Source organism: Heptranchias perlo, chromosome 20, assembly GCF_035084215.1.
Source record: "Heptranchias perlo isolate sHepPer1 chromosome 20, sHepPer1.hap1, whole genome shotgun sequence".
Lineage (NCBI taxonomy): Eukaryota > Metazoa > Chordata > Chondrichthyes > Hexanchiformes > Hexanchidae > Heptranchias > Heptranchias perlo.
The window spans coordinates 6,533,921-6,549,828 of NC_090344.1; the positions used below are offsets into that span (position 1 = coordinate 6,533,921).

The window sequence follows — 15,908 nt, forward strand, 5'->3', positions numbered from 1 at the left end:
GGACCTCTTACGGTTTTTTATTTTCAGCACCAAAATAAACAAAGTAAAGTGCGTCTCAGTAGTTCTTCACTTTCAGAGCGAGAATTGTCTAAACCGGTAATTTATTTAATGTAACAAACATAAGTACACATACTCATCCGCATATCAACGCATTGATGGAGACACAAAGAGAAACAAAACAAGATATGTCGGCAGCATCGGGATGCACAGGTGAACGGACAAACCAAACAGACAAAGATGAAACGGTCTGAACCCCAAACAGACAGTGACGTATCGCTGATAGATATTAGTGAGAGGAGGTAGGGCTGAGCTATCATGAATGGGCGCTGTGGCTTAGTTGGTTAAAGCATCTGTCTTGTAAACAGGAGATCCTGGGTTCAACTCCCAGCAGTGCCTTGCATAGCTAATTATTTTTATCTAATTTGTGGAATTTAGCGACAAAATGGCACTTTGGAATTGGTATTTGTTCAGGTTTGAGGAGGAAACGGATATCAAATTGACTCTTCTAAAACGCCCTTTCATTGTGCAGTCAGACCTCTCATAGAATGTGTCAGCAACGGGTTAACTTAAAGACACGTTCTCGTTTTTGGGCTCGTTGAGGTCAGGGTATAATTCACGATTTGACGTTCAAACCCGGAAGTAGTCCTAATTTGGACCGAGACTTGTGATCTTGACCTGCGGTGAAAATCTTTGCAAAGAGGAAAATGAAGTCCGCAGATCACTCCACCTGAATCTCCAGACCCCGATGAAATATATCCCAGGCTGTTAACAGAAGCAAGGAAGGAAATAACGGAGGCTCTGACCATCATTTTCCAATCCTCTCTGGTTACAGGTGATATGCCGAAGGATTGGAGGACTGCTAAAGTTGTACTGTTGTATAAACAGGGAGAAAAGGATAGATCAAGTAATTACAGGCCGGTCAGGCTGAAGGTATTCTATTAAATCTACTCTGCACTTCCTCCACTGCCAATACACGGAGGAGAGGACTCTTGACTGACAAGCCTCAGCTCTATTAGGAGAGGGAGACTGACCCACGCTCTCTCTTGCTTCTGGGATGTACCACTTTTGAAAAAAGAAGGTGAATTTCTCGATATCTTTAAACGCTCTGTCTCACTGCACATGGTTTAAAGTGTATTGTGGGACGCTGTGAGTGTCTCTGTACCTGTAAACTCTCTGACTCACTGCACGGATGTTTAATGTGTACTGTAGGATAGTATGTAAGTAACTCTGTATCTTTAAACTCTCTGTCTCTCTGCACAGGTATTGAAAGTGTATTTTAGGATGGTGTGTGTGTCTTTATACCTTTAAACTCTCTGTTTCACTGCACAGCATTGACAGTGTATTGAAGGATGGTGTGAATGGGATGAGGGTCTGTGGGGCGAAGTGTAGCCGATTGGGAGCAGCGCCCGTTTGCGGGGTGAGTATTGCACGCTTGATTTTCTCTCTCCCTTCTATCATTCTTTCTCTCTCTCTTTCTTTCTTTCACCTCCCTCTCTCCCATTCTTTCTTTCACTCTCTTTTCATTCCTCTTATTTCGTGCTTTTTCTTTCTGCCCCAGCACCTTTTGTCTTTATCCTGTTTTTGTTCTCCATGTGTCTCTGCTGGATGATCCATAATTCAGACCTGCCGCTTCTTCCAGCTTTTCCTTCCTTCTACGATCATGGTCGATTTCATTGAGACTTTCCTGCGGCCTTGCCTACTCTAACATTCACTTTCACATTCTTCCGGCTTTAAGTTTGCTCTCCATCGACCGCTGTTTCTCGGGGCCACATGTCCCGTTCGCATCAATGTTCATTTGTGCCTTGAAACCAGTCGATACATTTCGATCTGCTCCAGAGACAAGCTCTAAGAAAGCAGGGCTGGCATTCGGTAGGACAGCGCATACTTTTCCGTGAAATTTCCATCTTGTGACACGGGGGATGTTATCTGAAGAACTGGGTTTTGTTTTCATGGTCGTTGGCGCTTTTCCCCGAACAGTTGATGTGCGGGAGAGACGGGCGGCGCTACACAGCTGCGAAAGACGGCTGAAATGTGCATTTTTGGCAAACTGGGCGGTGCAGGAAAGTCGGAAATGTTCCGCTTGATCTTAATAGGTCTGTGGAAATGTCCGATTGAAAAGGAATGAGGAGAAATGAAAAGAGCGGCAATGGTGAAAAGGTGTCGATGACAGGAGGTTGGCCGTGAGCGAAAGGTCCTTTGAAAGCTCGGCGTGGAGGAGATTTAGTTCGGAAACGGCAGACTTTAAGCGCGTGAGGAAAGTAAAGTGCGAGCTGCGTCCTTGGGTCAAATTGGGTGTTTTCAGGAAAACAGCCATTGTGAAATCACAAAAATGAAAATAGAAAATGCTGAAAACGCTGAGCAGGTCAGGCAGCACCTGTGGAGAAAGAACCAGAGGAAACGTTTCAGCTGTATGAGCTTTGTCATCCGATCTCAATGGCTTACCATGTGCGTGAATAACTGCGCTGTTTCAGATGCTGGTTTCCATCTCTGAATTATGAGGGTTCGAATCTCACTGCTGCCAGAATTTGTGCACCCTTCCATTTTCGCCGCCTCACCAAAAACCCTTCATTGATCGGAAGTGCTTTTCCGCATTGCTGGTTTACACCTGTTTGCACAATTCAGCAAAGTCTGGATTGCCACCCAACTGTTTCTTGGACGGAGGTGTTGGGAGTGTGAGGGGTAATCTCGGCGAAGTATCAATCAATGTGCACAATGGCGCCCTGGTGAACCGAGTACCTCTTATAGTCAGTATAATATAAAAGATATGCACCATAATTATGAATTTCTTCTTTGCATCACACAAGGATTTATTATCAGGGAATGTACATGAGCAGGTCGATTTACGTCACGCTCCGGTCGCTTCGCATCGCCTCCCACAAATAGAATAGAATCAGAGAGAGGTCACAGCACGAAAAGAGGCCATTCGGCACATCGAGTCCGTGCCGGCTCTCTGCAAGTGCAATCCAGACAGACCCACTCCCCCACCCTTTCCCTGTAGACCTGTATTATCTTTCGTTTCAAATACTTATCCAGTTCTTTATTGAACACCATGATTGAATCTGCCTCCACCACCCCCGAGGGCGGTGTGTTCCAGATCCTAAACACTCGCTGTGTAGAAAAGTCTTTCCTCATGTCACCTTTGGTTCTTTTGCCAAACACCTTAAATCTATGTTCTCTGGTCCTTGAACCTTCCGCCAATTGGAACAGTTTCTCTCTATCTCCTCTGTCCAGATTCTTCATGATTTTGAATACCTCTATCAAATCTCCTCGTAACCGTCTCTGTTCCAAGCAGAACAACCCCAGCTTCTCCAATCTATTCATGAAACTTATACCCCTCATCCCTGGAATCATTACAGTAAATCTCTTCTGTGGGGATTCGTTAGTAACATCGCCGAGTCCCCCACCATCAACATACTAGTGGTTATCATTAACCAGAAATTTAACTGGACCAGCCACATCCATACTGTGGTTGCAAGAGCAGGTCAGAGGCTGGATATTCTGAGCCAAGTCACTCACCTTCTAATTCCCTAAAGCCGTTCAACCATTTACAAGGCGCAAGTTGAGTGAGTTGGAATACTCATGTGATGGTCATCGACCTGAAACGTTAACTCTGTTTCTGTGTCGAAAGATTCTGCCTGACCTGCTGAGGATATACACATTTACAGTTCTTATTTCAGATTGGCAACATAGCCAGAATTTTAATTTTGAATAAAGGGGGTTTCGCATATTTCTGCATGTGACGAGGTGGCCGAAAGGTTGAGGCGATGGACTGCTAATCCATTGTGCTCTGCACGCGTGGGTTCGAATCCCATCCTCGTCGTTATTGCGTTTAAGTTTTGTTTCTCCCATTAAGTCCACCCAGAAGGTCTGGTGAAAGTCCCATCCTTCTCGAAACGGCAGACGGAGGGTTTTGCATTGTTTGCTGAAATCAGCAACAGTTCCTTCCAGGAAGGTGTTGAGATTGTGAGATTGTGAGATCGCGAAATATCAGAGTGTACATTGGTGTCATTGCAAAATGAGTAAATCTTATGGTCAACGGAAGAGAAACTTACGTCCCATAATTATGATTTATGTCCGGATCATTTCGTGTCTGTGTCTGTTTAAAAGGGATGTGCTGTCAGTCCCGGATCATTCTGTGTGCGTTTTACGCGATTTTCTTGATACCTTTTTCCTTCTGAACTGAAATGACGATCCTCTCTCGAGAAAAAGGTTCACCGCCTGCTTCGGGCAACTGGTCGGAAAAATAACAAAAACTGATGAGACCAAGTTCATTCTGCTGGGCTTCCATTCCAAGCTCCGCACTCTATCCCCCATTCAGACCCACCCCCGCCTGGACATTATAATCTGCGATATTCATAAGGGAATGGAGAAGCAGAATATCACGGTTATAATTTTCTTCGTTGCTCAACACTGAATAGCTTCAATTGTAATGATTCAGAAGGTAATCATAGGATCATAGAATCTTACATCACAGAAGGAGGCCATTCGGCCGTCGTGCCAGTGTCGGCTTTTTCGAAGACCTGTCCAAATTAGACCCACACCCCAGATTTTTCCCAATAATCATGCAAATTAGTCCTCTTCAATTATGTCCAATTGCCTTTTAAATGATCCTATGGACTCTGCTTCCACCATCCTTTCTGGAAGTGCGTTCCTGATCTTAACAACCCTCTGTGTGAAAAAAATTCTCCTCAATTCCCCTCTAGTTATTTTGCCAATTATTTTAAATCTATGATCTCTGGTTACCAACACACATGCCAGAGGAAACAGTTTCTCCCTACTTGCTCTTTCAAAACCCCTCATTATTTTGAATACCTCTATTAGGTCTCCCGTTAACCATCTCTGCTGCAAGGAGAACAATCCCAGCTTCTCCAATCTCTCCAAATAACTGAAGTCCCTCATCCCTGGTATCATCCAGGTCAACCTGCTCTGAATCCTCTTCAATCCCTTTTCATCCTAAAGTGTGGCGCCCAGATCTGTACAATATACTCCAGATGAGACCTAAACACTGATTTGTAAGGATTCGTATGACTTCCTTTTTTGTACTCAATGCCCCTATTTGCAAAGCAAAGTATCCCTTATGCTTTCTAAACCGCCTTATCAACTTGCCCTGTTTTCTGAATATGAACCCCCAGGTTCCTCTGCTCTTGAAACCCCCCATAAATTGTTCCATTTAGATTATACTGCCTCTCCATGTTCTTCTTCTAAAAGTGCATCACTTCACACTGATCGGCGTTAATTCTGTCACGTGACCGCCCATTTCACCAGTCTGTCCATGTCCTCCTGAAGTCTGCTATTATCATGCTCACTATTTACTCCGTTGCCAAGTTCTGTATCATCCGCAAACTTCGAAATTGTATTCCCTATTCCCACATCCAAGACATTTATATATAACAAGAAAAGCAATAGTCCTAATACCGACCCCTGGGGGATTCCACTGCATATTTCTCCCCAGTCAGAAAAACATCCGTTCACCACTACTCTCTGCCTCCTATCCCCCAGCCTATTACTTGCCCACGTTACCAGCGGCCCTTTAATCCCACGTGCTTCTAGTTTTCGAATAAGTCTGAATTTCTAAAATGTGTCCTGAAAATAACTGTAACCCCGTAATTTTATTGTTAAACAATGAGAATACAGATATTAGGACCGGATGATAGATCGGGTTCATTCCCATTATCCGCAGGTGACGGGACCCGAGCAGGGGAAATCCCATCTCGGTTTATATTTTCCGAAAACGGAGACGGAAAATAGCAAAACTCAACCGGTCGAAATCCAACAATTGGACGAAGAACCGACAGCCTTTTCCCATCCCGGGTTTGCAGACCTGGCTGTTGAAGGAAGCCTGATAAGTCCATTAGGGATCAACAGCGAAAGTGAAGAAACGCAGACAGAGATAGACAGATACATGCAAAGAAAAATAGTATAAATCTCCAATTCTGTGATTGAGCAGAATTTAGGTGGCAGCTTAAAGGAAATTCGTCGCATGCCGTGAAATCTTAGACGTGTACATAGGGCTGGATTCTTACATTATTTCTGAAAAAAGTAAACGCTGCCTGGTAACTACAGCTCTTATTTATTTGACCATTTTACAGTGGCGGTTTGAAGTGATTTCGAATCTCAGTGAATTTCAAGACCATGCTTGACCCACTCGTTTGGTCACCCACAGGTAGCACGCGGTTGGAGACTGCGCAGGCTTATCACAGGAACTCTGCCAGACTGCATGTTCCAGACTTGTATCCAACGCTACACGTGCAACCTGCAGCCGTGTGTGGATTGGCGGTTGAGTGTAGAACCCTCGCCTGCCGACGGGAAACCAGGGGTTTGGTTCCAGGCCAAAGCAGCTTCCTTTACCTTTTGTATCTGTACCCATGAGATCGCCTGAATTGGGATAAATTCATGTGCCGGCTTCAATCTGTACAACTTCTTGAAAGATTATCTTCATTTCGTCTCCGTGTCTTTCGTGGACAAACCCTCTGCATTCTCTCCTCTGGTGTTCAAACATGCTCGGCTGGAGATAAGTCAAACCTGCCTTCTGCACTTGCTTCAAAGATGTGAGAAGCCAATTGGTGGTTTTTGACGAAAAATGGGGACGCAAGGGGGCTCATACCGGGATTTGAACCAGTGAAACTCCCTGAGCGAGAATCAGATCCAAAGTCCAACTGGTAACAGAGCCGTGCAGCCACTGTAAAATTTCGCTGCCACGCAGCCGATCCGCCATCCTTTCAGAACACCATGGCCATCCAATCTCGCTTTCTTGTACGATATACGATGTAGAGCAATATCAGGTTCTAAACTAATTATTTCAGATCAACAATATTCGTCTCTCTTTATCAAATTTGTTTTGAATGTACGACTTGTATTATCAAGTAACACTTTACAGAATGAATTACTCTGAAACGACATTGTCGTCTGTCTCGGCATCGTCATAGTTTACACTCCACCATAAGTACACTTTACTCAAATTGCTTCTTTCATTCACTATGAGAACGAAGAGCCACGGATGTGGAAACATTAGCTACGAATTTATCAGCTGGGTTGCACCTTTCCTTTTCCTACTTCCTCAGTCTTTTTTTCTTTACCCTTCTCTGCTATTGTTGCAGGTTAGATCAGCCATCGCCGTTCAAGGAAGCCTGAGAAGTCCATTGTGGACAATACAGAGAGACAAGAGACGGAGACATGGAGAGATAGAGAGATGCAGGCAAAGAAAATAAAGAGTATAAATGTCAGGTTTTGCAAACTAGCAGAATTTATGTTACAGATTGGGAGAGATTCCTTCTTGGGTCTTGAAATCTTGCAAGAGAAGATTGGACACAAGTTAAAAGCTGGAGAATCTCTCATTCTGGGAGAGAGATAAATGCGGACAATTAACTCCAATTAATCTATTTCAGCACTGAAGGGATCTTTAAACAGGAGCTCTGCGAGCAGAATTCAAACCTGGGCAGGAAAACCTCAATTGAATTTTGAGTCCAACGCTTTAAACACTCGGCCACCGCAGCTGTAAACGGCATGTTCGTTCAGATCGGATTCCACATGGACACTTGCTGCTGTTACAAACGCGCGCATTGATGGTGCTTAGAGTCGAATTCTTACTTGTTACGCTGGAGACCTTGGTTCGATTCCCGATACAATGCAGGATCATTCTGTAACAATGAGGAACTGAAGAACAAAAGTATACTATTTCGCCCCTCGAGCCTTATGCGCAATTCAGTGTGATCCTGGTTGATATGTAACCTAACTGCATATTATCGCCTTAGCCCCATGTCCCTTAATGCCTTTGGTTGACAAAAATCTATCAATTTCAGTTTTAAAATTAACAATTGAGTTCGCATCAACTGCCGTTTGCGGAAGAGAATTCCAAACTTCTCCCTCCCTTTGCTTGCAGAGGTGTTTCCCAACTTCACTCCTGAAAGTCCTGACCCCAATGTTTAGGCTGCTTTCCCGAGTCCTGGACACGCTAACGGGCGGAAATGTTTTTTTTTTCTATTTACCCCATCAGTTCCCCTTAATATTTTGAAATGTTCGATCAAATCAGCACTTAATCGACTGAATTCGAGGCAAACCCGAGTTTATGTAATCTCTCCGCGTAATTTAAACTGTGGAGTCCAGGCAACATTCTAGTAAATCGACGCTGCACTCCCTTCATTGCCAATATATCCTTCCTAAGGTGCGTTGCCCAGATCCGAAGGCAATACTCCAGGTGTGGTCCAACCAGAGCTTTGTATAACTGCATCATAATGCCTATCCCCTTGTATTTGAGTCCTCTGGATATAAAGACCAACATTCCATTAACCTTTTTGATTATTTTTTGTACCTGTCCATGACATTTTAATGATGTGTGTTCATGGACCCTTAAGTCTTTTTGGACCTCCACTGTTTCGAGCTTTTCACCATTTGGAAAGTACTCTGATTTATCCTTTTAGGTCCAAAGTGGATGACCTCACACTTGACGAAATTCATATCGATTTGCCACAATTTTGCACATTCATTTATTATATTAATGCCTCTCTGTAATTTTATGCTTTCATCTGCACTGCTTACAATGCTGCCCATCTTGGTGTCATCGGCAAACTTGGATATGTGGCTTTCTATCCCGTCATCTAATGTCCGCCTGAATTGGGAAAAATCCAAATTCAGTTTCAATCGCCTCATCTTCTAGAGACATTTTATTTGATTCATGTGTATTGCGTCGACGAAACTTCGGCATTCAGTCCACTGGAGCTCAAACATCCTCCGGATATAATTCAGTTCCACCAACAGCAAAACTGAAAAGATGTGAGAAGACAATTGGTGACTTTTCACTAAAAGGAGAAACACATGAGGGCTCGTCCGGGACTTGAACCCAGGACCTCTCGCATATCACTCAATGAAACTCCCTAAGCGAGAATCATACCCCTAGACCATCAAGCCGCTGCTGCTTTAGTTGTGCAGCCAGTGTAAATGTTGGTTGCGTCTCACAGCCGATCGGCCATCCTTTCAGACCACTTCGATCCATCCAATCTCGTTTTCTGTTCGGGTGCACAGCAATATCAAGTTGTGCACCAACTATTTCCATTCACCAATATTAGTCTCCCTTTACCAAATTGCTTTCGAGTGCACGACTTGAGTTATCAAGTAAGACGTTTCAGAATTAGTTGCTCTTAAAATACATTGCTTGTGAGGATACTGACAGTCGTGTCGATTTATGGCACGCTCTGTTCCCTTTGCATTGCAACCGACACGTAGAATTGAATCATAGAAAGCTGACAGCACGGAAAGAGGCCATTCGCGCCATCGAGACCGTGCGAGATCTCTGCAAGAGCAATCCAGCTAGAACCACTCCCCCACCGTTCCCCGAAGCCCTGCATTTTTTTTCCTTTCAAGTACTGATCCAGCTCCCCTTTGAAGGCCATGATTGAATCTGCCTCCATCACACCCTCGGGCGGTGCATTGAGATCCGAACCTCTCGCTGTGTAAAAAAGTTTTTCCTCATGTCACCTTTGGTTATTTTGCCAATTACTTTAAATCTATGTCCTCTGGTTCTTGACCCTTCCGCCAATGGGAACAGTTTCTCTCCATCTTCCATGCCAAGATCCTTCATGATTTTGAATACCTCTATCAAATCTCGACAAAACCGTCTCTGTTCCAAGGAGAACAACCTCAGATTCTCCGGTCTATCCACGTAAGTCAAGTCCCTTATCCCTGGAATTATGATAGTATTTTTTTTCTGCACCCCCTCGAAGGCCTTCACGTCTTTCCTGAAGTGCGGTGTCCCGAACCCCACACAAAATTTCAGTTGTGTTCGAACCAGTGTGTTATAAAGTTTCATCCTGACTTCTATACTTTTGTACTTTTGTACTCTATACATCTATTTATAAAGCCCAGGATGCCGTATGCTTTTTAACCGCTTTCTCAACCTGCCCTGCCACATTCAACGATTTGTACACATAAACACCTCTTTGTTCCTCTACCGCTTTTACATTTGTGCCCTGGAGTTTATTTTGCCTCTCCTCGTTTTTCCGACCGAAATGTATCACTTCGCATTTTTTTTGCGTTAAATTTCATCTGCCCCGTCTCCGCCCATGCCACCTGCCTGTCTATATCCTTTGAAGTCTATCACTATCCTTATCACTGTTTACTACCCTTCCAAGTTTTGTTTCATCTGCAAATTTTGAAATTGTGCTCTGTGCACTCAAGTCCAAGTCATTAATATATATCAAGAAAAGCAGTGGTCCCAGCACTGATCCCTGGGGAACACCACTGTACACCTCTGGCCAGTTCGAAAAACAACAGTTCACCAGTAATCTGATTCCTGCTGTTCGTCAATTCAGCATTTATGTTGTTTCTGCCCCGTTTATTCCATGGGCCGCAATCTGAATGATAAGCCTACCATGCGGCACTTTAGCAAACACCTTTTGAAAGTCCTTATACACCACATCAACTAAATTGCCCTCATCTAACCTCTCTGTTACCTCATCAAAAAACTCTAACAGGTCAGTTAACCACGATTTGCCTTTAACAAATCCGTGCTGTCTTTCCCTAATCAATCCACCATCGTCCAAGTGGCTGTTAATTCTGTCCCGGGTTATGGTTTCTAAACGTTTCCCCACCACTGAGCTTAAACTGACTGGCCTATAGTTGCTGGGTTTAATCGGACACCCTTTTTTGGACAAGGGTGTAACCTTTGCAATTCTCCAGTCCTCTGGCACCACACACATATCTAAGGATGTTGGTAGATTATGGCCAATACCTCCGCACTTTCCACCCTTACTTCCCTCAACAACCTAGCATGCATCCCATCCGGACGTGGTGTTTTATCTACTTTAAGTACAGCCAGCCGTTCAAGTGCCTCTTCTTTATAAATTTTTCGACCATCCAGTATCTCAACGATAACTTCCTTTGCTGAGACTCTGTCTTCTTGGTAAAGATAGATGCAAAATACTCATTTGTTACCTCGGCCATCCCCTCTGCCTCCATGAGTAGATCTCCTTTATTGTGCCTAATCGGCCTCACCCCTCCCCTTACTACCCGTTTCCTGTTTACATGCCTGTCGAAGTCTTTTGGATTCCCTTTTATGTTGGCCGTCAGTCAATAGTCATATTTCTCTTTGCCTCTCATTTCCTTTTTCACTTCCCCTCTGAACTCCCTAAATTCTGCCTGGTGAATTAACGCATAAAAAGTTCGCATTTCTTTCAGCCGGAAACAGAAAGTTACTGGTTGATCAATGGCGATTTGAACAAGTATTCGTCTTTTTTACAGAGTTTAATGAGTTTTGCGAAATTAATACAGTGAACTAATACAGTAAAGTTGAATTCCTGATCGGGAACCGCCTCAGACGGCTCATTATTGCCCATCCCTGGGAAACAAGATACCAGCGAAACTTTGACAACACATCTCAGGTCCCCCTACAAAGTCACAGCTTGCCAGCTGTTCCGAAATTTGGAGCCTGGACAGGGAGTTAAACGCTGGACCTTCAGCTCACTGCCCACTTTAAAAGTCTGATACTCTACCGACTGAGCTACCCAGGCTCGATACTACATAAGCTCCCATCGTACATATTCATGGGAGATCTCTGAATTATCATTGCAGCCGTCGAACGAGGGTGAGGTCCGTTTGATAAAATTCTCAGGAACATGTTGAAGAGAATCCTTGTTTCTGTTGAACATGATGTAAGAAACATGGACAGTGAACTCGTGAGTTTACAATTCTTCTTGTTTGTGCGAAATGTCTTGTCATTCGTTAGCAGCAATTAAAAATAACACTTTACCCAGAGGCTCAAAGGCTGAACTTGTCCCACACGGGAGTTGGAAAAGGCCTCCCGACCTTTCAGCGTATTAACATCTGTAAGCTGAATAATTTCACCCGTGACACAGTGAAACCAGGCAGAATATTTATCTTCCAAATTTTCCCAACACGAAACTTGCAACCGATGAATATCGGCTGAAAGAAAAGAATTGTTTTTTGGTTCTTTACATTTAAAGATCTCGTACCGGCCCCTTTGCCATATGAGCTGCCGCTAAAAGCCTCCTCTCCCGCTATGAACAAGTAAACTGACATTTGCTATTGAAAGACGGTAGGCCAGATGAACCCAAATGCCCACATGGGAAAACTAAGAAGTCGATTGTTGACCTCCATACGTTTGTCCCACAAGGGCGTATTGTAAAAACGACTGGTTGTTAACAAGATGCGTTATTGAAGATACCATTTGTACCTTGAACTCCGATCAAAATGTTCGGAGTAAAAGGTTTGATTGTTTTAGGAGACGCTCGAACTCACAACCTGGTCATTTCTGGAGCCCATGCTGCTATAAATAAGTAACGCACGCTTAACAATTGTGCAACACGAGAGCAGCGAACAACCGACAGCATCAGCGCTCCTGCCAAACAGCTTTATTTGCGGTCTCTCAATTATCACTTCGAGATCTTTCTCAAACAGAAGCCTCCAATCAAGATGCGCTTCGTTAAATAACAATTCCTAAATCAAGAGAGTTTTGATCGATCATGACTAAAGTATGTACAATTTCCTCACCTGTTCCATTTCATCCCCTGGGGTGGAAACCATCAGCTCCTGGAGATTTGTATATCTTTCGCCTCCTCTTTTTCTCCATTGCCATTATTTCACTTGTACTGAATCCCCTTGATTTATTAACAGTTTTCCTCGTGTCTCTGGTATGTTAGCGTCATCCATTTCTGTGACGACCGATGCAAAGTAAAAATTTAGCAACTCTGCCATTTCCTGATTTTCAATTACAATATCACCTCCATCTGTCTTTAAGCGGCCCACATTACTCTCAGCCTCCCTTCTTTCTCTGAATATACTCGTAAAAACCTTGAGAGTTGTCCTCATTTTCCCTCACAAGTTTTTCTCTTTTTCCCTTTTTGTTCCTCTTACGATTTTTTTAGTTTCAGCACCACAATAAACAACACTCCGCTGTAAAGTTCGGCTCAATAGTTCTCCAATGTCAGAGCGAGAATTGTCTGAAGCCCTGATTTATTTCATGTCACAAATACAATCACACATAATCATCCATGTATCAACTCACTGAAGGATACACAAAGATAAACTCAGCGAGAAATGCAGTCAGTGTCGGGATGCACAGGTGAACGGACAAGCGAAATGGACAGAGACAAAACGGCCTGAACCCCCAACAGTGAAGTGTCGCTGATCGATATTAGTGAGGAGGTGGGGGCACTATGTTATCAATTGGCGCTGTGGCTTAGTTGGTTAAAGCATCTGTCTAGTAAACAGAAGAACCTGGGTTCAACTCCCAATAGTGCCTTGTGCAGTTCATTATTTTACCTAATTTATGGAAGAAAGCGACAAAATAACATTGTGGTGTTCGTATTTGTTCAGGTTTCAGGACGAAACGGATAACAGAATGACTGTTCAAAAACGCCCTTTCATTCCACAGACAGACCTCTCAGAGAATGTGTCTGTAACACGTTAATTTAAGGACACGTTCTTGTTTCTGGGCTCGTTGGGATCGGGGTATAATTCACGATTTGAGGTTCAAAGCCGGAAGACATCCTAATTTGGACCAAGACTTGTGATCTTGACCTGCGGGACAAACGTTTGCAAAGAGGAAAAAGAAGTCCTCAAATTGCTCGACCTGAATCTCCAAGCCCAGATGAAATAGATCCCAGGTTGTTAACAGAAGCAAGGAAGGAAATAGCGGAGGCTCAAACCATCATTTTCCAATCCACCCTGGCAAAAGGTGTCGTGCAGGAGGATTTGAGGATTGCTAACGTTGTACCATTGCTGAAAAAGGGGTAAAGGGATAGATCGAGTAAATACAGGCCAGTCGGCCTAAACTCGATGGGAAGTATGAATCGTCATTTAGAAAGGCACGGATTAATCAAGGACAGTCAGCGTGGATTTGTTAAGGGATGGTCGTTTGAATTGAATTATTTGAGGAGGTATCAAGGAGGATCGATGAGGGTAGCGCGATTGATGGAGTCAACATGGATTTTAACGATGCTTTGACAAAGTCCTAAAGGGCAGATTTGTCAAAAATGTAAAAGCCCATTGGATCCAAGGGACATTGGCAAGTTGAATCCAAAATTGGCTGAGCAGCAGGAAGCAAGCGGTTGTGGTCGACGGGTGCTTTTGTGACTGGAAGGCTGTTTCGAGTGGGGTTCCATGCGGCTTCGTACTAGGTCCCTGCTTTTCGTGGTACAGATCATTGATTTAGATTTAAATGTAGGGGGCATGATGAAGCAATTTGCAGATGATACAAGAGTTGGTCCTGTGGTTGATAGTGAGGAGGAAAGCTGTCAACTGCAGGAAGATATCCACAGAGCGGACAGGTGGATAGAAAAGTGGCAAATGCAATTCAATCTGAAGAAGTGTGAGGTAATGCATTTAGTTGAGGGGGGGGGGCAAAAGGCAAAGGAGTGTACAATAAACATTGTAATTAATTTGCCATTTACACTCCCATTCTGCAAATTTACTCATGTCTTCCTTTATTATTCGCATTTTTCCTTTGTATTAACTTCAGCTCGCAATTAGGTGTCGTCCCTAAATTTTGAAATTGTACTTCCGATTCCAGTGTACAAATCATAAATGTAAATTGTGAACAGCAGTGGTCCCAGCACCGATAAATTTTGAAAAACAGTCGTCCCAGCACCGATAAATTCTGAAAAACAGTGGTCCCAGCAGCGATAGATTTTGAGCAACAGTGGTCCCAGCACCGATAAATTGTGAACAACAGTGGTCCCAGCACTGATAAATTGTGAACAGTGGTCCCAGCACCGATAAATTGTGAACAGCAGTGGTCCCAGCATGTATAAATTATGAACAACTGTGGTTCCAGGAATTTTGAAATTGAACTGCAGTTGAAACTTTTGCATAAAAGGAAATAACGTCCCCAAATCGCTCGACCTGAATCTCCAGGTCCAGATGAAATATATCCCAGGATGTTAACAGAAGCAAGGAAGGAAATAGCGGAGGCTCTGACCATCATTTTCCAATCCACCCTGGCAAAAGGCGTCGTGCAGGAGGATTTGAGGATTGCTAACGTTGTACCATTGTTTAAAAAGGGAGAAAGGGAAAGATCGAGTAAATATAGGCCAGTCAGCATAAACTCGATGGGGAGTATGAATCGTCATTTCGAAAGGCACGGATTAATCAAGGACAGTCAGCGTGGATTTGTTAAGGGATGGTCGTTTGAATTGAATTATTTGAGGAGGTATCAAGGAGGATCGATGAGGGTATCGCGATTGATGTAGTCAACATGGATTTTAACGAGGCTTTTGACAAAGTCCTACAGGGCATATTTGTCAAAAATGTAAAAGCCCATTGGATGCAAGGGACATTGGCAAGTTGAATCCAAAATTGGCTGAGTAGCAGGAAGCAAGCGGATGTGGTCGACGGGTGCTTTTGTGACTGGAAGGCTGTTTCGAGTGGGGTTCCATGCGGCTTCGTACTAGGTTCCTGCATTTCGTGGTACAGATCATTGATTTAGACTTAAATGTAGGGGGCATGATGAAGAAATTTGCAGCTAATATAAAAATTGTTCCTGTGGTTGATAGTGAGGAGGAAAGCTGTCGACTGCAGGAAGATATCCATAGAGCAGACAGGTGGAAAGAAAAGTGGCAAATGCAATTCAATCTGAAGAAGTGTGAGGTAATGCATTTAGTGGGGGGGGGGGGGCAAAAAGGCAAGGGAGTATATAACAAATATTGCAATTAATTTGCCATTTACACGCCCATTCTGCAAATTTACTAATGTCTTCCTTTATTATTCGCATTTTTCTTTGTATTAACTACAGCTCGCAATTAGGTGTCGTCCCTAAATTTTGAAATTGTACTTCCGATTCCCGTGTCCAAATCATGAATGTAAATTTTGAACAAAAGTGGTCACAGCACCAATAAATTGTGAACAACAGTGGTCCCACCACTGATGAAGTGTTCACAACAGTGGTCCCATCACTGATA

At 43.6% G+C, this 15,908-nt stretch overlaps 3 non-coding genes across 3 annotated transcripts; all 3 read left to right on the top strand.

Moving 5' to 3' along the window:
- Positions 1-322: 322 nt before the first annotated feature.
- On the top strand, positions 323-396 carry trnat-ugu (transfer RNA threonine (anticodon UGU)). The gene has a single exon. It is a non-coding gene; the product is annotated as a tRNA-Thr (tRNA).
- Positions 397-3,738: 3,342 nt separating this feature from the next.
- Positions 3,739-3,820, top strand: trnas-gcu (transfer RNA serine (anticodon GCU)). Its single transcript has one exon. It is a non-coding gene; the product is annotated as a tRNA-Ser (tRNA).
- Positions 3,821-13,178: 9,358 nt separating this feature from the next.
- Positions 13,179-13,252, top strand: trnat-agu (transfer RNA threonine (anticodon AGU)). The gene has a single exon. It is a non-coding gene; the product is annotated as a tRNA-Thr (tRNA).
- The last annotated feature ends 2,656 nt before the right edge of the window (positions 13,253-15,908 follow it).